This window comes from Gekko japonicus, unplaced genomic scaffold, assembly GCF_001447785.1.
Source record: "Gekko japonicus isolate JY-2015 unplaced genomic scaffold, Gekko_japonicus_V1.1 scaffold793, whole genome shotgun sequence".
NCBI classification, from domain to species: domain Eukaryota; kingdom Metazoa; phylum Chordata; class Lepidosauria; order Squamata; family Gekkonidae; genus Gekko; species Gekko japonicus.
The window spans coordinates 571,972-596,731 of record NW_015167076.1 but is presented as its reverse complement, the minus strand read 5'-3'; the positions used below and the strand labels follow the sequence as shown (position 1 = coordinate 596,731).

The following is a 24,760-nucleotide window of genomic DNA, read 5'->3' as shown; positions in this document are numbered from 1 at the left end:
GGGGGGACTGCAAATGTTTCTTTCCAAGTTTAAGAAGGGTTTGGCGTTGGTTCTGCAGAGCATTGCAGCGCCTAGCGTGTGAAATGCCCGCGTTAAGGTTTGCATAGCATTGCAATGCCTGCGTTGCTTTGTATTGGGGGGACGAGAGCATCCGACGTGCTTTTCTGAGCGATCCGTCGAAGTTCCTTCGAAACCGAATGAGCTGCTTGTGTGTGTGTGTGTGTGTCTTTCAAGCGCCAGTTTAGGTTCTCCTCCCGTCCCCTCCACTTAACGGCTTAGTCTGACAGACGAGCACTTTTCCGCGCAACCCGCAGCTGCTCACGTGGGAAGGCACATGGCCAAGAGCAAGTAGCCGGGCCTCTTCGGGCGCCAGTCCTGCGCACACGCGCGTTGCGGTCGAGATGCAGCCGTGGGCAAAGGCGCTCGAGAGTATGCCTCGTTGGACTGAGCAGGACTCCCGAGGAAACGGGGTGGTGGGGATCGGCCTCCAGCTTGGCTGTTCGACGCTGAAGTAGACATAAGCCGCGGGAACGAACGAATTGCATGCGCTGGGAAGCAAGTCCACGGTCACACACTCTAAATAGTCCAATTTCAGTGCACTTTCCAACCGGGTTTTTTGCCAGTTCACACACTAAAATCCAGTTGGAAAGTGCATTGTTTAGTGTGTGTGACCCCAGCCCCATTTAGTACAGCAGGAGTTGCTCACAGGGCAGTGTGTGTATGAGATTTACCTCAGAATCGGATGACGTTGCCTTTGGTTTAGCTGGGGAGTGGAGGGAGCTATGCCCTGGAATTTGAAGCCAGGGACAGGCCCGGGAGAGAACAGGAAGATAGATGCTACTGGCCAGCTGCAGTTGACAGAATGGAAAGGAATTGTGGCATCTGTGATAGAGATCCAAGAAGGGGCTCCTGGAGAAATCTGACCCTTGGTGGTGGATATAGTGCTTACCTGTCACAATCATCTCTGGGAAGGAGTCATCATTTCTTGTCTCCTTGAGTGAGTAGAGCTGGCTGCAGTTTAATCCCGTAGCACACTTTCTCGGCGCTACGCAAGACCTGAAGGAGATTTAAAGAAAAACAAACAACAGGAACCATGTATTGAAAATTAATTTATTTTACATGCTGCCATTCTAGTCAGCTTGGTGTAGTGGTTAAGTGTGTGGACTCTAATCTGGGAGAACCGGGTTTGATTCCCCACTCCTCCACTTGCACCTGCTGGATGACCTTGGGCAAGCCATAGTTCTGGCACAGCTGTTCTTGAAAAAGAGCAGTTTCTGTCAAGAGCTCTCTCAGCCCCGCCTGCCTCACAGGGTGTCTGTTGTGGGGAGGGGAAGGGAAAGGAGTTTGTAAGCCGCTCTGAGACTCCTTTGGGTAGTGAAGGGCGGGGTATAAATCCAATCTCTTCTCTTCTAGTCCACAAATGAATTCTGGCAACAACTCGGCAATCATTAAAAGCACGCAAGAAAACATCAGTGAAATCAGTTCAGATAACATGAAGTGGACACATAGCCCAATCTTGTCAGCTCTGGGAAGCTGAGCATGGATGGCCCTGGTCAGTGTTTGGTTGGGAGACCACCAGGGAAGTCCACAGTTTGCAGTGGCACACCAACTCTGAGCATCTCTTGCCTTGAGAATCCGTTAGGGTCAACCGTAAGTCAGCTGCAACTTGACAACCAAAAAAGCAGAGGACCCCAGTACAGCTTAATAAATTCAATTTCAACAGCTACCGGCAAGAAGTTTTCCTCATTAGGTATGTCCTAATCAGCATTCTAAAAAGAGGCCAGAGTTAGACAGTGAGCTAGGTGAGCCTTTGTGGACATCGGGCATTCCAGAAAACTGTTCCCTCTGCTGGAAAAAGCCCTGCGCCTGTCTAATTTCTGGAAGCGGAAGGGAGTGTGCCAGTGTTGACTAGTGGTTAGAGTGCTGGCCTAGGAGATCTGAGTTCAAGTTTCCACTCTGCATTGGAACTCACGGGGTGACCTTGGACCAACTCCTCTCAGCTTAACCTACCTCATAAAGCTTTTGTGAAGATGAAATGGGCAGAGGATAACCGTGAATGCTACCCTGAGCTCATTGGAGGAAGGTTGCTTGTCACTAGGCCTCTTTGGAAGTACTGTGGGCTTGTGTTTGGGAGGAGACACTCTTATATTGTTTCTCTATTTCACCACTACTCTCATGGGTACGAAGGAGCAAAATGCTTTACAGTCCTGACTTCGCCCTGACCTGGCTAGCCTGAGCTCATCAGATCTTGGAAGCTGAGCAGGGTCGGCCTTGGCTAGTATTTGGAAGGGCGACCTCCAAGGCATACCAGGGTTGTGATGGAGAGGCGGGCAATGGCAAAACCACCTCTGAAATGTCTCTTGCCTTAAAAAAACAAGTCTAGCTCACCACCTAGTGATGCCTTGTAGGGGAGGGCGGTTTTTAAAAAAATCTAATTTAATAAATAAATAATAACACTAAAAGAGCTAGAACGCCTGGCTGCCAGGCAATCTTAGGATCTCCTGGCCATTTTACACACCATGTGATATGATAACTATTATTATTCGTCCTGACTTCAGTTTCCCTCTCAACAGTCCTGTGAGGAGGGTTAATCTGAATCAAGGGAAGAGTGACTTACTTGAGGACCGGCCAGTGAGAGTCATGGCTGAAATCTGAACCCTGGTCAAGGACTTGGTTCTTATTTATTTATTTAAAAACATTCATTAGCCACCTTTCTTCCTGATATTAAAAACATAAAACCCAAAATGCTTCAAAAAGAGCCCCGGCCATTTCAGTCCAAACACAACCCTTCCTCCATCATCCGTCCCATCATGCTGAGAATTATCTCTGGGATGAGGTCTCTTTTGGGTGCTTCCATCGCAACCAGCTGAGCTCCTGCTGTAGCTGCTACAGTCTCTGCTTTGGGCTTCTTGACTTCCGCTATTATGTTGTCAGTTGGAACAGTGTTCTGGTCTTCCACATGAATGACTGCTGTTGGCTGGGAATGTTTTGGTTGGTTGGCTATCACCTTCATGGTTGTTACTCTCTTGCTTTAATTTTTTTGGGGGGGGTTTGCCGTCAAGTTGCAACTGACTTATGGTGACCCTGTAGGGTTTTCAAGGCAAGTGTTGGGATAGGTACAAGTTATTTCCCTGATGTCATGAAAGAGTCAATATGTTTGTTTGTGCATGCTGATTTCCTAGTTAGTTTGCTTAGGACAAATAGAGTAGTCTGCATGTCTCTCCCACCAAAGAATAGGCGACAGTATTCAAAGTAAGTTGCTATTGGAATTGACTGCTGGCTAATCAATAGATCTGAAGATGTCCCAGGGGTGGAGGCTTAGGTAACTTTTGCTGCCTTTGTTCTAACTCTTGCCTGGGGCACACACACGAGGATTAGCCATTACAGAGACAAGATGTAGATTACAGAGCTAGACAGAATGTTTCTTGTTTTGAACTCCCAGTTCCCTTTTCCCCTAAGTAATTAGTAACCTTTATCTTTTAAGTTAATACACACATGCGTGCTGCATTTCTTTTACTCTGCAATATTAAATACCTAACAGAGATGTTCAGAAGTGGTTTGCATTGCCTGCCTCTGCATAGTGCCCCTACTGTTCTTTGGTGGTCTCCCGTTCAAATACCAACCAGGGCTGACCCTGCTTAACTTCTGAGGTCTGATGAGATCGGAAGCCTTCATGATATCTTGCTACCATGAAGTAGTGAAATCACAGGCTTCATGTCTCCTGGAGTCTGATTATGGGGAGGCCAGGATTTTGCATGGGACCTGTCCTTCGGTTGTTATCTTTTAGTGTGTGGGTAAAGTGCCATCAAGTTGCAGCCAATTTATGGCAACCTCATAGGGTTTTCATGGCAAGTGATTAAGCAGAGGTGGTTTGCCATTGCTTCCGTGGTGGTCTCTCATCCAAGTACTGACACCACTTAGCTTTGGAGATCTAGCTGTACTATACCATTCCCCATCCCCAGTATGGTTTAGTAGGGGAAGATTGTGCAAGATTTTGAGCTCACCAGAACTGTTCATCAGGTTGGATGTAACTACACCAAAAAGGGGGGGGGGAGATATTTCAGATGATGATCATGAAACCTAGCAGTGCCAGACTTGGTGTGAGACACCAGCAGGCTTGTCATTTATTTGCTGCTGGTGTTAAAACACTTGCATACTGGGAGGAAGAAATAAACAACGATGGAGAGTCATCTCATTGGAAAAATAAAGGCCAGCAAAGTCCAAATGGCACTCAAAAGCCAGGTGAGAAGCGCAGTTCTCTGTGAAGGCTGGCTGCAGAAGGAAGCAATTGGATAGACTTCATAGTAATATGTTTGAGATAAAGTTAAGATGGTCCACAAGAATGAAGCCAAATTGGATAGGTCTAAAATCAGCCATTTCCCCAGGCTGGTTCCCTGGGACAAACCACTCTCTTGGGTGAAATTAGGTATCCATAGAGTTGAAAAAAGTTGTATTGGCCCGTGCAGAATTCAGAACAGAAAACAAAATCCATATAATACCTTGTATTAAGGCCAGCCTAATATTATTTTCCAATTATAATGTATCAACAGAAGAAAAGAAGCTAAATTATTAGTATTCTAATAATTCTGTTGTCTTTGGATTTAGGATTATCTCCCACTGCCAAGGTCTCTGAAGATCACTGAGGATGACAAAAATAGGTTTCTTTCTATTGCACTTCTGAACAATTATATTTCATAACTCAGCCCAGCAAATAAACTCTGGCCCTTTCTGCATTATCCTTTTAATCCATGTTCACCGTGGTGTCCTCCAAGAAAATCTGCATTAAAATTGAATTCAACCTTCTTTTTAATCCAGGTTTTCCCCCCATTCTGCACTTAAATCGAGTTCAACCTTCTTTTTATTCGATTTCTTTCCCCCCATTCTGCATTACATTACCTCCCTTCAGTGGTCAGACCGGTTTCAGCCTGCTGTTGCCCCGGGTTATTTGGATGCTGTTTTGCCATGGACTTAAATTGCCTAAACTCGAACACTGAGAAAATCTGGAGTGGCAGGCAAATGTGGAAAAGGTCTGTCTCCCTTCTTAAACACACAAGATTGTTATTGTGTGTGTGTGTGTGTTTAGAATATTTACACCCTGCTCTTCTCCCCAGTGGGAGCTAGATTCCAGCCCAACTTCACCATCCCACTGGGTCTCTGGACTATTCTAATGACCAGTCTAAGGTTGACAAGAGTCATGGAGGTACCTGTCCCTCCACCTCTCCCTGCCCTCACCTTTCTCATAAAATAAAAGGCAGCTTCCTGACTCAGAGGTTTGAATGTTCTAAAGCAATTTTCTGGCCCTCTCAGAACACAAAGATATGTTTGCAAGGGGGGATATTAAGCTGAGAGCCAGTGTTGTGAAGTCAGAGCGGAACGATGCACAGCACAGTGCCATTATCACACATGGTATTTAGTTAAACATTACAAGGAAGAGGGGGAAAGAGACGTGGAGTGGCGTCTCTTGTAAGAGATTCAAAGAAATGTGCCATGTGAGGTTCCGGCAGGATTTTAATTGCTAGCTTTTCACCTGCTGGCTCAGTCTAGTGTGCCAAAATACATCCTGAATGTCACTCTAACCTTTGTGTTGTGTAGGTGCCTTAATCCTGCATGACTGTCAAACAGCACCTGCCAAAATTTTCCCCTCTATTAAAGGTGCTGAAGACTGGTCTTCTTCTTGTGTATAGGTCAGGGTTCTTCAGGTATTTTTCTTTTTAAAAAAATCAAACAAAACAGCCCCATGGTAATCCAGATTCTTCAGGGAGAGCAACTGCAGCCTGTTTAAATTAGGCAGATTTCCCCAATTTCTTATTTTGCAGAGTTTTGCCACTTTACTTGATTGCATGATTCATAACGTCTGCTAGCCATCAGGAAAGGAAGAGCTACACAAGTGTGGTATAGTGGTTCAAATCCGCACTCTGCAATAGAAGCTTGCTGGGTGACCTTGGGCTAGTCACACACACTTGGCCTAACTTGTCTCACAGGGTGGTTGTAAGGATAAAATGAAGGAGGGGAGAACAATGTTGTAAGCCACTTTGGGTCCCCATTGGAGAGAAAAGCGGGATATAAGTATTTAAGGCATCAAAAAACCTGCCCGTGACTGCTGAAAAGTAGAAGTTTCTCTGATTTTTGAGATTTCATTTTCAAGCACATTTTAGCATTCCTAAGGGCGAGGAGTTTGCTTTTTAAGAAGAAGAACGGAAGCTGTGATTTGCAGGAAACTGTCTATCATATTCAGTGCCATGTTCTGCATTTTGTTTCTCCGGTATAAAATTATGAAATACTGCCAGTCCTGTCCTGAGTAGAGACATGCTGGATGGATATACCACTCTGTACTTGCAAGCAGCGGGTTCTTGATAACTTACCCAAATTCTTGTTTTTAATTTCTCCACTGTCCTTCCTTTTCTCCTGTTTCCAGTGTATACATACCTTCCCATACCCAGAAATACCTTTGAAATAAGGAACGAGCCATACATACTGACAAGGGAGAAAAGAGCTGCTTCCAATGCCAAGCTGGGGCAATATTTGCAAGGAGGTCTACTTGTGGGAAGTGTTTTGTTCTGTAGTCTGTAGGCAGCTCTGAAGGAGTACAAGGGGGCTCAGTATAATTCTTAGCACTAATAACATACGTCATTAAAAGGTCTGCTTTCAAGGTTGAAGTCCCATTGGCATACACTTACAGGACAGTGGGAGGGCTTCTAATGTCCTGGCCCCACTGGTGGACCTCCTGATGGCACTGGTATTTCTGGCCACTGTGTGATACAGAGTGTTGGACTGGATGGGCCTTTGGCCTGATCCAGCATTGGCATCTCTTATGTTCTTATGTTCTTATGACATGATCTGGCCACTGATCAACAGTTCCAGTACCATTGATTTGAACGGAAAATTTACAGTACACTCCCAGGCAGCGTTACATCCTTAAGCCCATGGACTTCAATGGATTTAGAATGGTGTGTCTTTGCTTAGGGTTGTGCTACCAAGCACACGCTTAAGGCTGCAAGCCTAGGAACACTTTCCTGGAAGTAAGCCCCATTGGATAATGTGGTACCTACTTCTGAATAGACCTGGTTAGTATCGCTCCCCAAATCTCTGCAAATGAAATCAGTGAGGTATAAAAATGCTTAGCTTGTGGTTAATATTTGCCGACCCCTGTTATTAAATTAATGGACAGAAAGACCTGCCAGCTTCTTACTGTGTATGAGTAAAATTATCTTGGGAATATTACCATGGCAAAATTACCATGCCTTCCTCTGCAGAGCCTTCCTTAGTGGTCTCCCCATTCAAGTACTGACCTTGCTTAGCTTTCAAGATCTGACGAGATTGAGCTATACCGTGCTGCCTTCCCTCCTTTAAGGGTTTATGTACCAGAAAATATGGAAACAGAGACAAGACTCGCGTGATTTTAAGAAATGTTGCTTATTGAATGAACTATAGTGTCTGACCCTGGGATGAGTTTCCTGTTTTTTTCTTTCGTTATTCTCTAGGAGTGTAATCCGGTTATGTTGTTCTGCTCATTGTTTATATTTTACTGGTCTTTATTCCATTTTTCAAAATAATTCTGTAGTCTACCTTGAGTCTCATTGAGAAAGGTGAACAATGAATGAAGTAAATAAATAATAAAATGACGATCGTTGGGCCTTGGGCAATAAGTAGAGATGGTAGCAGTGAGATAATATACATAAACAACGTGTTAAGATATCCTTTTAAGCTTCAGTTATATTCAGGGTATCCCGTTTAGGACTGCCGGATTGTTACCCAGCGATGGCATCTGGTGCTTTGAAATATTTGTAGTTCTGAGAAGATTGGGTTTTTGCTGTGGAAGCTGTGAAGATTTTAAAAGAGACGGGCCTCTCCAGATTACAGCCTGATTGTTAGATACGGAGACTCGAGGCAGCAGGTGAACTGTGATAACAGCTTTATTCAAAGAAGTCAGAAGAACCAGAACGAGACAAAACAACAGAGCAACAGGCTCCTTTTTAAACAGTTCGGGCTTGGCAAGCCACGCCCACATGTCAGATAACAACCAATCATATTTAGTACATAAAGACCAATCAGTTTGCTTCCCTCTAGAACTTCCCGGGTTCTGACAGGTCGGTTTACAATACCTTGCATCAGACTCAAGCTCAATACATACATACATTCCATTCCATAAATAACACTGATAAACTACTTGGTATGAATAACCCAGGCTAGCCTGATCTGGGAAGCTAAGCAGGGCTGGCTCTGGCTAGCATTTGGATGGGAGCCCACCAAAGAATGCCAGGGTCATGACGTGGACGCAGGCAGTGACAAACCACCTCTAAATATCTCTTCTCTTGAAAACCTTATGGGGTTGCCATGAGTCAGCTTCGACTTGACAGGAGGGGGAAGCAAGTCCTGTGTAGGAGATGGGAGAGGAAGGATGCAGTTTCAGAGGAATGAAATGAAAAGGGGTTTTTTTTGGGGGGGGAGATGCACCATATGAGATCAAGAGGATAGAAACGGCTGGTTATCCTGCCCTGAAGAAAAGGCTTGACATTGCATCATGCTGGCAAGATTACAAAGCTGATCCTTGTCCAGCGGGTTGAAGAAAATGTCAGTGACTTGGATCTAGCCATGGGGTGTGAACTCTCTTTGCGGCTCCGCATAAACAGAAGCCTGCAGTTTGTGAGATCAGGTATTTCAGGTAATTTAGGCGCTGTATGATTACTGGGAGAGGTAGCCAGCCTTTCTAAAGAACTAGCAGCCTGATCTCCAGCTAGTTTGCTCAGAAGTCGATTTACATATTCAGGGGAACTTTTACGCACGTGCATAAGTTTGCAGTTGGAACCAGCGGGACTTATAATTCTCCATAAACACTACTTAGAACTGGGGTATGGGTTGAGAACATATTCATTTGCATGATCATCAGGTGTGTTACTTTAACAGCTTGATCCATAGCTTGTGTGAGGGCTTGACTACATGTTATGTGATTAGACCATGGAAAGCCCCTAGACCATTTTCACAATAGAGACTGTTTGCGAAACAAAACAAAGCAAAAAGAAAACCTCCTAGTCCTACCTATATTGTACCTGTCTTCTTCTTCTGGTGGTTCTGGAAAGTGCTGTCAAACCACTGCCAACTTATGGCGATCCTGTAAGGTTTTCAAGGCAAGAGACCTACAAAGGTAGTTTGCCATTGCCTGCCTCTGCAGATCAGCCCTGAACTTCCTTGGTGATCCCCCATCCACGTAATAATTCTAAACTTGGCTGTGTTCTTCAGGGCCCGCTCTTGCAAAATAACTCCATGTTCCTTTCCCCCTCCTCGATGCAAGAGTTTCACATCAGTGAACGGTGAACAATTTTGACTCATATTTAGTATTTTTCTATTACTGAACAACAGGATGTCTTCCACGGTCTGCTTGTTAATTATTTATCTATTTAGATATTATACCTCTCCCTTCTCCCCAGTGGAGACCCAGAACAGCTTAGAGCATCATTCTCCCCTTCTCCGTCTTATTCTGACATTTTATACCGTGAGGCAGATTAGGCTGAAACTGTGTGACGGGCGCAGGGTCACCCAGCAAGTTTCCATGGCGTGAGTGGGGATTCAAACCTGGGTCTTCCAGATCCTAGTCCAGCACTCTCATTGCTCTGCCACACTGAGGTACTGTTGGATGCACAGGCACAAATTTAAATTTGCCATCAGGCTTCCTCTTTCAGATTGCTTTTTTCTTCCTCTCCCTGCTCGTGGTCTCATGAGCCTCCTGTGAGAGTTGTGACCCCTCCTTTTTGATCCTGAACCACAGTTTGGTTATCACTGGGTGCGTTCAGACGGGGCATTTGAGCCGTTATACGAGCCGGTTAGAAACGGAGTACTTACGTGCGATCACACTCACAACATCTGCCTCCCGTCCCTAACCGTTGCCAACCGTCGCAAACACCCCTTAAACCGGTGTAGTTTGCTACTAGGCCCCCAAGTGGTGTTTTCCTGAGTGCTCCGGTTCTAGTCGCATTTTCCCTGTCTGATCGCTCTCTGCCGGTGTAGAGCCACTTCCGTTCGGAAGCCCGAGGCTTCCGCTTTTCATCCTCCATTTTTTAAAAATCGTAGGCGATGTGCGCTTGGGCGAAGCTTCGCCCCAGCATTAGTAAAAGCAAACTTTTAAATGGTGCCCAGTTTCAGCCCTCAGACGAGTCCGGGACCTCACCAAGGCCAGTTTCGATGTCAAAGTTTAAAGGGAAGTCTTTGCTTCAGGGCATGCTTTTCGGGCTACAGTGTTATGCGCATGCGTGAAGATCTCAATTATATGAAAGATTGCCTATGTGAATGCGCAAACTGTGTAGAAATAAAAAAAAAACTTGCCGACGCGTGCTGCTGAGCGCCTGAAGTGTGGACGCCGGGGAGCGATGTGCTGCGCAGTGAGAGGTGAGTGTGATTGCGCTTCCCCCAGATCAAATTCATCCAGTTGGAACTGGAATGGTTTACACTGCTCCCAGCCCGCCGTCTGACTGCACCCATTGAGGGCCAAACTAGACCTTTGTGTTTTTAAAAAATTTGGTCCTGGTTCTCTGCAGCCCCTACAACAGCTATGGGGAATGGCTTTTTAAAAAAATAAGAGAGCCCAAATGAACTCAGAATGCCACTGTGAGGGGAGGAAGGGCTTCTTCCCCCCCCCCCCCCCCCCCTTTTTCTATGAGCGATGTAGCACGTAACTTCTTGTGATGTGCTGGCGGCGCGTGCGCACTTTGTGCGCGCACGCACCACCGAAGAGCTCCCGGAGCTCAGCGAGGCTCCCCCGCTGCCAAAGTAAGAAGACTTGGCAACCCTATGCTTTACACATGGGGAAATGGCTGGCAGGGGGGAGAGGTAGAAGCCCTTCTTCCCCCTGCGGGTGACATTCTGAGCCCATTTTGGAACCTGAGCCCAGATCTTTACACAAACCTGTAACTTGGCCCTAACATAAAGTTTTGTCAGGAAGTGAGAAACATCAGTTATGTGAATCTTCCTTAAGCCTCAGAAAGCAGAGGTTTGCAGATCAAAACCTGTTTTAAAATGTTGTTTTTCCTTACCCCACTCTGTCATGGCTATACTCTTTCAGCTAGAAAACTAGAAACTTTTAACAAAGAATTCTTCCTGAGCATCTTGGCTTTCAGACAGGGCATACATTCTAGACAGAAGTATCTCATAGACTTTGGGCCTTCGATACGTCCAACTCCTGTTATATGTAAGCAAAGCCAGAAGAACGGAAAAGGGCAGCGTGACTTAGGGCTGCAAATATGTTAGTCCAAGCACAGTTTTTACTTTTGCATCCAATCTGTAACTCATGCTTATCTGCACATCTCCCCAGGGTCTCCCCCTGCCAAACGATTTTGCTAAACCTTTGGCTCAGACTCTTGCTTTTACTCTGCTAGGCCCTTGCTTAGATTTCTCTTTCAATTTTCTCTGCTAGCTTATTGGTTTTGAACTTGCTTGAAGGTGGGGTTTTGTCTTTATGTCAAAACCCTATTTCCACATAGACTTCCTTGTCCTGCACTGTTCCAGAATCCTGCCAGAATTGTTAATGCAATTGCATTGACTCACAGTACTTGTGCAAACCTTATTCTTTCCGCAAACCTTGTTTTTTCCTTCCTCCTTTCTGCCTGTGAAATTTAAAAAAAAGATTAGATGTTAAGACCTCCAGAGTATGGGTCTCATACTTATCCTATAAAATATTTATTTATACCCCATTTTTTTCTCGCCAGTGGGGACCCAAAATTGTTTATAACATTCTTCCCTTCTCCATTTTACCTTCACAACAACTCCATGAGGTAGGTTAAGTAGAGAAACAGTGACTAGCCAGCAAGCAGATTTCCATGGCAGAGTGGGGATTCAAGCATGGATGTCCCAGATTCTAGTCAGACACTATAGCCTGGAGTCCCCATCATGGCGCCCGTTGACACCTTTTCTGGTGCTTGCTAAGTGTTCTCAGAAAGTGAGTGGGGCCAAGTGGAGCTTTTCCCCAGCAGGGCTTCTGATTTGCCACTGGAGATCTGATTGGCTGTGCATATTTTTAAAAAATACAGGTAAGCTGTGTATATATAAGAAAATATTTTAAAACCATATGCTCATTTTAAAAGACATCCTGTTGAACAGAGGCTGTGCCTGAAATGTTGAAGAGTTACTATGAAAAGTACTGGGTTCACCGCATGGAGGACTCAGACAACAACATGCTGTAGCACACGTTTATTGTACTTCACATAGACAAAGACTAACTCTAACGGCCAACAGGGCCACCTATATACATATCCACCACCACCCCCCCATTGGAGGGTTTAAATGTCCCGCCAAGGTGGCTATTGGTTGGGGCTGGGGAATCCAGGATCCGAAGTTTCCTTTGTTTTCGGATCCAAGCTCTGGCCTGTCCGCGGACCCCTGGAGGCGGTCCACGTACATAACATACTATTAAAGTATAACCTTACTCCCTGACATTTTGTGGTTGCCCTGCCTCCTGTGGCAGCCATTTTGTGATTGGCTCTACCTCCTTCAGCAACTATATTGTGGTTGCTCCCATCACACTGTGTCACATTTCCAAAAATGTTGGGGACCTTTGCTCTAACCACTCCCCACACTGGTTCTCAAAAGTGGCACATGTATTACTGATACATTGCAGCTCTTTCATTAATAAAAGCCGGCTTTCGAGATTCCCTCACACTCTGGTGGCTCTCTTGTGTAGCCAAGAAACACAACCAGGATGTTTTGTGGACAGGGTTGCTTGCTTTACAGGCCCAGAGGAAAATGTCCTGTTTCTTTAATAGAGACTTATTGTATGGAGATAGGCAGGTGGTAAATAAAATCATCTGGTATATATCCTAAAGGGGCAGGATATTTTTTCTTCTCAGCAGCTGGCAAATTTGTGTGTGAATGTGGGAGTTGTAGTGCAGGGAGAGCCAAGCTTGAATGTCTGTAGCTGGGATCACTGTAATCATTTGGGACAGGGTGCCTGTTTTGCCCTCACCTCAATAGTGTTCCTGGATGCACCCCTTTAAGTGATTGGTTACCACTCAGACCAACACAAGAAGCTGACTTCTACTGAGTCAGACCTTTGGTCTATCAACGTCAATATTGTCTACTCTGACTGGCAGCAGTTCTCCAGTGTCTCAGGCTGGGGTCTTTCTACATCCCCTACAGCTTGATCCTTTTAACTAAGTATTAAACCTGGGACCTTCTGCGAGCAAAGCAGGTGTTCCACCACTAAGATGTTCCTCACCGTGGAAAACAGTCATACACGTCATTTCCCTTTCACCCTAGTGGAGTGATCTAATTTTCTGAGATCCTTAGGGCGTTGAATGTCAGTATGTCTATATGCGAACACAGAGATGGCAAAGTACGTCTCATGGGTCATTTGTAAGGAAGCACCCTCCTCCGCTCACATCACTGCCATCATGATGATGGGTACTTTACTAATGAGTAATACTGGGGACTTTCCTTTTTTTTTTTTTTTTGAGCTCCTTATTCTACAGATGGGTAACTTACTGAATCTAATTTCTAAAAAAGTGCACTTTTATGTGTCACTTTTATATTTGGAAGTGTATCCTTTCTATAGCTGCCCTGCATGATGGGTCTATACTTTATTGTGGGTTAAGCACTTGAAACCACATAACCATAAATTGTAACAGCAGATAAAATGTTTAGGTAGGTGAGAAGTAATAGTCTGTTGCTTTGGAGACAGTTTCCAGTAACTGTTTGAGGCTTGCATCCAAACTCTTCTCTTGGAAGAAGTTGTAAGGGTGCAACACAAATTAGCTAGCTTTACTCTCTGTTACCTTCCTTTGCTGAATTTGAACCACATAATCCTTCCTGTAGCCGAAGGATTATAACGTGTCCATGATATTTTTTTTAAAAAAGAAGAAATTTACAGTACAAGTCTTTAAGAGAGTTGCCCACTTCTAAACTCACTGACTTCAGTGAATTTAGAAAGGTGTGACTCTATTTAGGATGGCACTGTTTGTGTATAGTTTGAGGCTGCCTTAAGTAAGAATTTTCAGTAAAATCAAATTTGGAAGAGGGGATTATAGAAATTTAATTCTCCTCTGTATTCATGAGCTGCACGCAGCAGTTAATTTCTGATATGGCTAAGCTCTGGCATCTAATACAGAGGATTAATCCTTGAATTGAATAAGTGCAAATAGATTAAAGCCTCTCTGAGCCGATGCAGAGGGCATTTCTCCCACTGCTGAGCAATGAATGAGAATTGGCAGGGCTTTTTTTGTAGAAAAAACCCAGCAGGAACTCATTAGCATATTAAGCCACACCCTTGACAGCACAGTACATTAGCATATTAGGCCACACCCCCATGTTACCAGAAGTGTGGTCATCCAGCCACACCCACCTTTGCTTCTTATTCTGTTTACCTTGTTGTCAAAACCCAGAGGTTTTTTTTGTAGCAGGAACTCCTTTGCATGTTAGGCCACACACCCCTAATGTAGCCAATTCTAAGGAGTTTCTGCTGTTGGGTGTGGCCTATTATGCTAATGAGCTCCTGCTGGGTGTGGCCAACTCAGGAGCCAGCCGGAACTCCGTTCCTGTGCGTTCCTGCCCAAAAATAGCCCTGAGAATCGGCATGGGTTGGGGACTGAGGGGAAGGGGCTTCTGGATTGGAGGTGATGTTTCCAGATATATTGATTCACAGTATGTTTTACTATAGAAATGAAGCACTGGAACCACATCTGAGATTATCATTGTAAAGAAGGCAGCACATAGAAGGAATGCGACGTAGAGTTATAGGGTCTGAAGGAAGAGATTTATGTTAAAATGAACATACAGTTCCTGCACTTTGCTTTATTAAATACAGCTTTGAATTAGGAATGCTCATAATATTTAATATTTAGCACCAAAGAGACTGAAGAACTGTTCAGGGTGGTACACAGTATATTTGTCTTCATGGCTTCTGTGCAGGCACACATGGGACTACGCACATGCGGGCCTGCAGTGCAGAGAACTCTGCAAAGCTCTAGAAAGTTCTAAGCTGTGAGAGTGCTCCCCCCTCCCTCACGGAGCCAGCTTTTCCCACCCAGACCTGCCACATGGCTGGAGGGGGGGGAGTGATCTTCCTTCAGGCTTCTCTTTGCTGCCATAATGAGAAGATCTCTGCAAGAGAGCTCTTCATTGTAAGTCCTTATTGGCACTTTTTCTTGGATCACTTTTTTTCCCTGTGCGGACCATGGCACTTAAAAATGTGTAGATGATCGCACATCATGCCTGCTATGCCCGGGCGAGTTGCACATTACAGCGGCCTGTGTATTCTGCCAGCAGTTTACGCCAAAGGCCGGGCAGGACAGGGCCCAAAGATTAAAGGCCGCCCGGTGGGAAAAGGCTTTGGGGGCTCAAACCCCCTCTGGTAAAAACTTCCAGCCTCCCTCTGAAAAGCAGCCTGAACGCCCCCAGTTGTGCCTGTGCCCACCTCAGCCCCATCGGATCCGATATCTAGGAAGCTGTCTAAATCCTCATAGACTTTGAGGGTGGCGTCAGAGCCTTTCGCTAAAAAGAAAAAGGAGAAGCATGTGTTTCCCTGTTGTCAGACGTCTCCTGCCTCTCTGCGAGGCTCCTCTCCCTCTCGATGCCAATCACCGTCTCCATTTTGATGTGATCACTGGCTCTGATAGACATTGTATCGAAACCAAAGACGCTATCTCCATCCACTTGGATCCGTTGGTCACCTCCCTCCTTGGGTGATGTATTTGAGGTTTTGGTTCCTTCAGATGGTGCTGTCCTAGACAGACCTAAAGACCCGTTGGGACATTCTTCCAGCCAACCCTTGTCTAGGTTCCCATGGGGATCTCACCCTGGTTTCCTTGGTGTCCTCCCCATGGAGTCAGTGGGACTCTCAGAATCCTTGGCAACAGCCTTTATGGACTGTGTCTCTGTCCACCATCAGAACTGATCAGTGAACCCTTCCCTTGGCATCGATGGGTGCTCAAGGTCCCTCACCAATGTCTGATCAATATGAATTCAACCCGAGTGAAGTGACCAACCATGGATCTAACATTGACTCCAGTGCCCCTCCCATCACATCTCTTGATGACTCCATAGGATCCTGGTCCCCAGTGTTGCCTGCTGAGGACCTGCATATATACGCTGAACAGCTGCTACATATGACAAAGGTGTTGGATCTCGATGTCTTGTCATTGGATCTGGAACCTCCTGACCCCCACACTACAAGTCCTACAGATGGATGCCATGGGACCAGTTGCCTTCCCCATGCTCCAGGGCCTATTGGAGCATGGCTAAGAATGTGTGGGCTAAGCCTGCATCCACGCCTCCAGTTGCAAAGAAGCTGGACAACCTTTATATAATAAAAGAAGATGGTTGTGAGTTCCTCATGCGACATCCCCCAGCAGACTCACTCATTGTGGAAGTCTTGTCCCCCAGGAAACATGTTGGGTCTTATGCTTCCCCTCTGGACAAAGAGGGGTGTAAGTTAGATGCCCTTGAAAGAAAAATGTATACATCAGGAACGATGGGCCTGAGAGTTACCAGTTTTATGGCTGTTATGGGAAGGTATCAGATGCTTCTGTGTGAGCAAATGAGCCAGTATCTTGATACCCTCCCTGAGGACAAGAAGACCTTGGTAAAGGGTGATTCACTTTGAAAGAATCAATGTTGTCAAATGCTAAATGCCTCAAGGCATGCCTTTGATTGTTCCTCCAGGGCTATGGCATCCAGCATTGTCCTGTGATGCCACTCATGGTTGAGATCACCCGCCCTTCCTACAGACACCAAATCCAAGGTCGAGGACATGCCCTTTAAGGGCTAGGACCTGTTCAGCAGCCACTTTAGAGCAGATGCCTCTTTAAGGGCTAGGACCTGTTCAGCAGCCAGACTGATGTCACTTTAGAGCAGATGCCAAAGAACAAGCTGGCAGCAAGATCTCTTGGTCTGACTGGTCCTCTGGCTTCCTCGGGCAAATTGAGGTACTTTCCACAGCATTCGGGTCAGTTTTACAGACCATACTGCCACCAGCTGGCCCAGCAGCACTTTCAAACCTATTGCCCTCCCTATCTGCAGGGGCAGCAGAGCAGGAAGAATCAGCAAAAGCATTGGGGGAAGCCTCAATCCAGCCATCCCAGGGATCAAAGTGGGGAAGAAAGTATTTCATAGGACTAACTGATCTGATAAATTTTGACAACTGTTTGTCGCGTTTTGTTTCCACTGAGTTGTCAATTACTAAAGACTGTTGGGTTGTCTCTATAGTGTGTAATGCAGGGGTGTCAAACATAAGACCTGGGGGCTGGAACTGGCCAGTCTAGGGCTCTTATGTGGCCTGTGAGCAAATAGTGCAAGGGAGGGAACAGGAGACTGTTCTGGGGGAGTGGGTGGAGCCGCTCCAGTTATAGCTTCCGTATGGCAGAACAACCTTGCGTGTAGCAGTCAAGCAGCGTGGGAGCATCTGCCAAGGGCTCCACTGCTGTCTCTCCAGTCTGTCCATATGGGCTTTCCTTTACACCTTCCTCCCAGTCCATGGCACCTTGCAGTGAGGATACACCAACTTGGAGCTTACCAGCTGCTGTCCTTTATGCAGTTTATATCTCTGGTACCTAGCATTACATTTTATGGCACACATGGCCTTGGCCCGGCCCAACAAAGTGATATTTATGTCATATCTGGCCCTCGTAACAAATGAGTTTGACACCTCTGGTGTAATGGTTATTCTCTGGAATTCAACTCCCCTCCCCCATGCAACCAGCCCTGATCATAACCCTGTGATCCTCCACAGTTACTCAAGGTGGAGGTCAGGTCCCTGTTGTCTAAAGGGAGCCATTATTCAGGTTTTGCTAGCAGATGCCCAGGATGAGTTTTTGTCCATGTTCATGTGTGGGAAAGACAGTGCTACAATCAGTCTTTCGCTGACCAGCCCACACCCTCCTCCATAGTAAGTGAGCTTGCTATTCTTCTCTGTGGGACTGCAGAGGAGCCACAAAGACGAATAAAGGTAAAGGTTCCCTTGCTCGAAAGCCAGTCGAATCCGACTCTAGGGTTGCAGTGCTCATCTCCGTTTCAAAGTCGAAGAGCCAGCGCTGTCCGAAGACGTTTCCGTGGTCATGTGGCCGGCGTGACTAAACACCAAGGCGCACGGAACACTGTTACCTTCCCACTGAAGTGGTACCAATTTATCTAATTGCAATTTCTTGTTTTCGAATTCCTAGGTTGGCAGGAGCTGGAACTAGAGACGAATACATAGTTGCATTTACCTGTAACTGATGTTCGTCAAGTGGTCTTCTGTGCAGGCACACATCTTTCCCTCTTTCCCCACCATGGGCTACTTTGAGCTCAGGGCCATACCTTTATGGTGGTGATAGGAGGACTGAGGGAAGATCGTTCCCCCTCTCCAGTCACGTGGCCAGTTTGGGTGGGAAAAGCTCCCATCTATGTATTTGTTGCACCCATGTACTCGAGGACTTACCTCATTATATCCTCTTTTGCCCACTGTACTCCAGTCCGAGGGCTAAATTTTTAGCAGGTATTTTATCTGGTCTTAGTGCATACCCAGTTATCTGACGTTGATGCATATGTTTCTTACAAAGTTTCATTATTTGCCCTTGCTGGAAAGAATATACGTTCCAAGGTGGCAACGGGAAGGGGGATTATCTAAGGTTACTGTATTAAATTAGTCTCATTTTGTTACTGAGTTTTGGTACTTTTGTATATTCTGATATTGGTTTATACCTTGCTCATAATCTGTATTTTTTATTGCGGAGAGTTTTGTAACCTTGTAACGGTTAATGGCTAATTACAATAAAATTGAACTGAACTGAACTGAAAGGATGGGAAAAGCCAGCTCCGTGAGGGAGTGGGGAGTGCTCTCACTGCTTAGAGCTTTCTAAAACTTTGCAGAGTTCTCTGTGCAGCAGGCCTGCATGTGCACGGTCCCACGTGTGCCTGCATAGAAGACCACTTGGCCAACAGCAGTTACAGGTAAGTGCAACTATGTTTTAACATCAAAGGTCAAAATTAACGAAAAGTTTGAACATCTGGAAAAACAACTTTGGAAAAAACTTTAGAAATCAGCTCTAAATTACTTCAGAAGAAGTTGTGTGAGAGTTGATATTGAAGCAAAAAACAAACAAACTCCTTGTTCTTTCCATGTATCTCGAGTGACAGATTCTCAGGTAGCAGGGAAGGTCTATTTGTCTTGAGAACTGCTGGTCTGTGTTAGATGGACTAATGCTCTGGCTCTGTTTTGGGTTGTTTTTTGCCATCAAGTTATTGCTGACTTATGGTAACCCCATAGGGTTTTCAAGGCAAGAGATTTACAGAGGTAGTTTGACATTGCCTACCTCTGTGTAGCAACCCTGGGCTTACTCCTTTGTGGTCTGATCCTGCTTAGCTTCTGTGATCTGATGAGATCGGGTTAGCCTGGACCATCCAGGTCAGGGCCCTGGCTCTGTATAATGCATTGTATATGAGGGGGCAAATGGTTCTTAGCATTTGCAATGCACCTTTCTGTTAATTTTTACTACAAGTCTTATTGGGTGGGAGGGCCGGTCTGTGTTGTCAAACAGCCTCATGAAACCAAATTAGTGATCTCTTTAAGAAAGGCTTACCATCGATATCAGGGGTTGCTAAACTTCTCTGCCTTCTGAGGCTGTCCAGTCATCCAGTCCCCACATAAATGGCCAGAAGCCTTCTTTGCCACCCAACCCAGCCCCATGCTAGAGCTTGGCAGGAACTATGGTTAGCTGTGTCTGAAATTGATGCACTCTAAGTCCATTAGTTCAGTTGCACAGGAGTGAGCCTATGAGTTGAGTTAAACCATGAGGTCAGTTGCAGGCTGTTTAAACAAGTACAGAATGCTGCTAATATTCACAGTCGGTACAAAGGCTTCAAGTCTGCCACTGAAGTGGGTTGGCCGAGCACACGCCGTCTTGGCTTGCTAGGTTCCAGCCTCAGCATCTGAGCTTTCTTATTCAAGATCTGGAGTTCCTTGAGTGATCAGGCTGTTTATTGTAAGCAGTACCAGGGGGCATTAAAAGTGTCAGAGTTATGGGTCAGATATGCTTGGGTATGACCAGGGTGCTGCATGCAAAACTCAGAAAGAGAAGTTAACATTAGATTGTGAACAATGTTCCCTCTAAGCTGAGGGGTCTTGTGAGCAGAAATTCTACTTTGTGAGCTACTGGCATTAAAGTTGTGAGCAAGCAATATGGCTACTGCATAAATTAGCTTGCTCTGGAGCCCTCCTTCCTGAGCTAAGACAAAAAATGTGTGCGCTGAAGGCCGAAAAACTGTGAGCTAGCTCACACTAACTCAGCTTAGAGGGAACACTGATTGTGAATTCTCTCTCTCACACGCTTGCATGCAGACTTTGAAAACAAACATTTCCCTTACAAGTGAAACTGCAAGCAAAGTTATTGCCTTGCCTTGATCAAAATTGAGTAGGGCTGCACAAAGGCATACAAAATTGTTTTGTGGGAGCGATGCAGCCCAAAAGTCCACAAGATGTCTATCCCTGACTTAAATCCCATCAGTATATTGGCACAATAACATCCAAATTTGCCAAAGATCTTGTAGAGTCAGTTACACATTCTTGGAAAATATCCCTGGTCTGCTGTTTTGCTATAAGCAGTGGGGCTTCATTGTAGATCTGGAGCTGCTTTGTTTGTTCATTCAAATAATTTCTGTCCTATCTTTCTCCTGAGACTCAAGGCTGTACACAGGTAACAAGAAGTTGCAATAAAAATTTCCACATGCATAGCTGCCTCACCTCTTCTAGGGAATGGGATGGCCCTCACATGTTGAAGCTCCACATGCACGTCCGAATGTGGCCACACAGCTCTCAGTTTGGTACATTGGGCTTCTGGGGAAATGTCCATTTAGGTTCAGTTCCTTAGAATGGGTTGGAGCCATCCAGGTTTTTCCCCACTCAGTCTCACCCAGTTCTCCTTATTACAGCTCTTATTCAACGTTGTTTTTCTCTATGCAGGTGCCATGAACTACATAAGCAGTCTTTTGAGGTTATCAAAGGGGACCCCCCCCCTTCTCCCCTTTTCACCAGTGAAAATGCTGGTTGGATACAACCAGTGCGTTTAAGACTTGAAAGTGCAAACTATGAGAGAAAATTCTCATCCTAAGCAAATCTCTCTCATGTGTGTAAGAAGAGCTGAGCAATGAACAGGGGGGAGGATAGCTTTAACTGATCAAAATATGCTGATGGTGAAATTCACTTGATAGAGCTCATCAAGGGGATAATACCATGCAAGTAGAATAGCCAACCCCAAATCTATAGAAAACAGGACAGCTGCAGAATCTTATATCTGGTTCATATGCTGTCTGCATGGTGTGTTTTCCAGCTCTGTATGATTCAATCTCATGCTGCATTAGTAATGTGGGAAGTGGGCACTGTTGTGAGAACTTTCTATTCAGTTATCTTTTGTGATTCTTCAAATACTCTTTGTATGGTGTGGGTGGAAGCCACATCAGCAGTGTCTCAGTAATCATCAAGGCCATCTGTCACAAATCAAGTTCCTGCTTGTTTTTAGTCAGAAGCATGGAGAATTGAAGTGGTCACACCGATCTATAACCTAGAGGGATATAGTGGATGGAATGTTGGAATAAGAATTGGGCGGGGGGGCTTGAGGTCATGTGTGAGGTTGCTGGGTGACCTTAGGCCAGTCACTCTTTCTCAGTTTAAGCTACCTCACAGGGTTGTTGTGAGGATAAAAGAGAGGAGAGGAGAAATGTGTATGTTGCCTCGAGCTCCAAGGAAAAAGGGTGGGATAAAAATATGTTGGATAAGGCAAGACAAAGAGGAATTTCAGACAGACGATATAATCCGGAAGAGGAACGGTTCCCAAATGGTTTCTGGTCTGTCATTTCAGACAGAACCGTTTTAGAACCAGTTCCGTACTGGAATATATTTGTAATTTCACACACAAACACTTCTGTCCCATTTAGGAAACGGGGCTGAAGCGTTTTACCTGTCAACCTCTTCATCTTCAGTTTTCTCTCCCGGTTCCGATGCGCTTTCCCCTCGCAGTTTTTCACCCGCGCAGGCGATCTCCGGCTTTTTTTGGGGGAAAGTTCGCTTTATATCGTTATAGCGCTATAACGGTGTAATGGTATAACACAACAGCATTATATAAACCCCATTGGAATGCCTGGAATGTTGTGTTATAGCGCTATAGCACTCTAAAGCGAACGCTTTAAAAAAAGCTGGAGATCGCCTGTGCGGGCGAAAAACGGCAGGAAAAAGCAGGGAAAAGTGGTGCAGTCTGAAATGGCAAACAGCTTCATATCCAGGTCTTTACTGGAAGGGGAAAGCCATGTGTGAAATGGCAGCCCTATACCGGTTTACTCCACAATGGATCAAAAACGGCTTCAAACCAGCTTAAAAGGGGTAATGTGAAATTCCTCAAAGATACAACCAAAGTTGGGAAGAGGCCCTCAGTAAAGAGCATGAGAATTCGACCTGAACAGATAAGTAATTGAGACTTACAGTTAAATTCAGTTTAAAGTTATAATCCTCTGGTTTTAAGCTGCCTATATTTGGTCAGGATGGCAAGTCTTACATAGTTCCTTTAAGAACGTCAGTTGTAATTACTCAAGACAAATTTCACAGGTGACTAATTCTGAGCGCTAGACTTTTTGTCTAGTTTTTCACAGCTTACCTCGGTATGTGCAGGGCAATTTCAAGCTATTTGATCTCCCTAATCAGGGAATGTTTTTGCTCGTGATCTCCATTAGTTCCTGATCAGTACAGTACTGTTTACAAAATAGACCTCAGATCCCCTGCCTTTCTCCCTTATCTCATCCCTCACCCTCTGGATGAGTGAACAGGAAAGAGAGAGCAAGAGGGACCCAAGAGTGCATTTAACCCGCTTCCTTCCAGATCTGACCCATGCTTGGATGAAGAAGAGATTAGATTTATACCCTGCCCTTCACTACCCAAAGGAGTCTCAGAGTGGTTTACAATCCCTTTCCCTCCCCCTCCCCACAACAGACACCCTGTGAGGTAGGTGGGGCTGAGAGACCTAGAGAACAGCTATGGAAGAATTTATGACTGACCCAAGGTCACACCAGCAGCTGCATGTGGAGGAGTGGGGAATCAAACCCTGTTCTCCCAGATTAGAGTCCACACTGGTCTGTATCTCCATAGAAGAAAGTTGCTGACCACTGTGTCTCAGTTCTGTACCACAACCACAACAGCAACCCCTGCTCAGGGAGAGAAATGGCCCTGCTCAAGGGTCATTTCATAGAAAAAGAGGTGCAGGAGCTCATTAGCATAACTCATTAGCATAACTCATTGGCATATGCCACACCCCCTGACATCACCGGAAGTGTGTCAGAAGGCAACACCCACCGCTCAGGCTCCATTGGACTGTTTTGGATTGCTAGCTATTGGGGGGGGGTGCGCAGATCTGCCCTCACAGAGGAGGGAGAGCTTGTACCTGAAGGTGGGTCGGGGGGGGGGGCTCTGCAACTTACTTGGCTGCTTCTTGCTCCTCATGGCCCAACTGAGGACTGCTGGGAGCAGGGGATGGGGCTTGTTGCATGTGCCCACCCCCTGGGCTCCTTACTGCCGGAGCTTCGCTCCTGTGCGCTCCCGCAGGAAATGACCCCTGGCCCTGCTGACATGATGCATGATGTAGATAAGAGGAGAAATTAATAGATAGAATCTTGGTTGCCATTTTGTTTGTGGCCAGTTTCTGGGATGTTAAATTAGATGGGTTACACTTGGGGAACATATCTGGATGTTAAAGAAATGCCATGTTTGTGCATTAAAAGAAAGCTGAATTACTTTCTCTTAATTTACCCCAAAATTTATCTTTCATGTCCAGTAAACTTTAAGTACTTTTGAAAAGCCAATGATTAAACAGAGGATTGTTCTCTGGAGCACAAGTGTATAGTCAGGGGAACCTGCCATTGATTGGATGGTAGACCTAGAGCTCTTGTTGGCTAGTTTTTTGGGATTTTTTTTTACAGGGACCATACTGTAAATTGAGCTTGGGTTTAAGGTCCAGAAATATTGGCTTTGTCCCCCGAGTCACTTCCATATGAACTGAGCCACAGGCAACAAAAGCCAGTCGAGTCCGACTCTAGGGTTGCGGTGCTCATCTCCGTTTCAAAGCCGAAGAGCCAGCGCTGTCCAAAGACGTTTCCGTGGTCATGTGGCCGGCATGACTAAACACTTCTAACATTAATAACAGTATATGATTGGGTGTTATCCTCATTTAGATTTTTTCTTTGTTTAGGTGTTTATACCCCACTTTTCTCCCCAGTGTGGGTACGAAGTCGCTTACAACAGCCTTCTTTCTTGCTCCATTTAATCCTCTTAACAACAATCCTATGAAGCAGGTTGCATTGAAGAAGACTGACTGGTTCAAGGTCACCCAGCAAACTTCCCGGGGCAGTGTGGGGAATTCAAGCCAGTGCCTCCAGATCCTAGTACCACATTGTAATCAGGAGCCGGAGGAGTATCCTCTCCATGGAGCCAGGTGCCGTGGCACCCCCTCGAGCCAGCCAGCCAGCGGCGACGTCGCGCTGCCAGGAAGCACCAAGGTCCACCCTCCGAGGCCTCCGCTCCGCCTCCCCCGCCCGCCTGCCTTCCTGCCTCCCTTCCCTCCCTCCCGCGCCACAGTCGGCACCCTGGGGGGCCCTCAGAGCCGACCTCTCACCTGGCCTCTGAGAGGCCGCCCAAGCAACAGCAGCAGCCTTTCCCCAGATTGGGCTGGGCGGGCGGAGGGGGGCGGGTGGGCACTCCTGGCTGTGTGTGGTGGCAGTGGGGCATGCAGGATGGGCGGCTGCCTCTTGCCGCTGCTGCTCGCTCTGA

The 24,760-nt window shown here is 45.9% G+C and overlaps 1 protein-coding gene across 1 annotated transcript in view; it reads left to right on the top strand.

The window, feature by feature from the left end:
• FAM129A (family with sequence similarity 129 member A) overlaps window positions 1-24,760 on the top strand; it is a 103,555-nt gene that overhangs the window by 246 nt on the left and 78,549 nt on the right. The gene's annotated exons all lie outside the window — the stretch shown is intronic.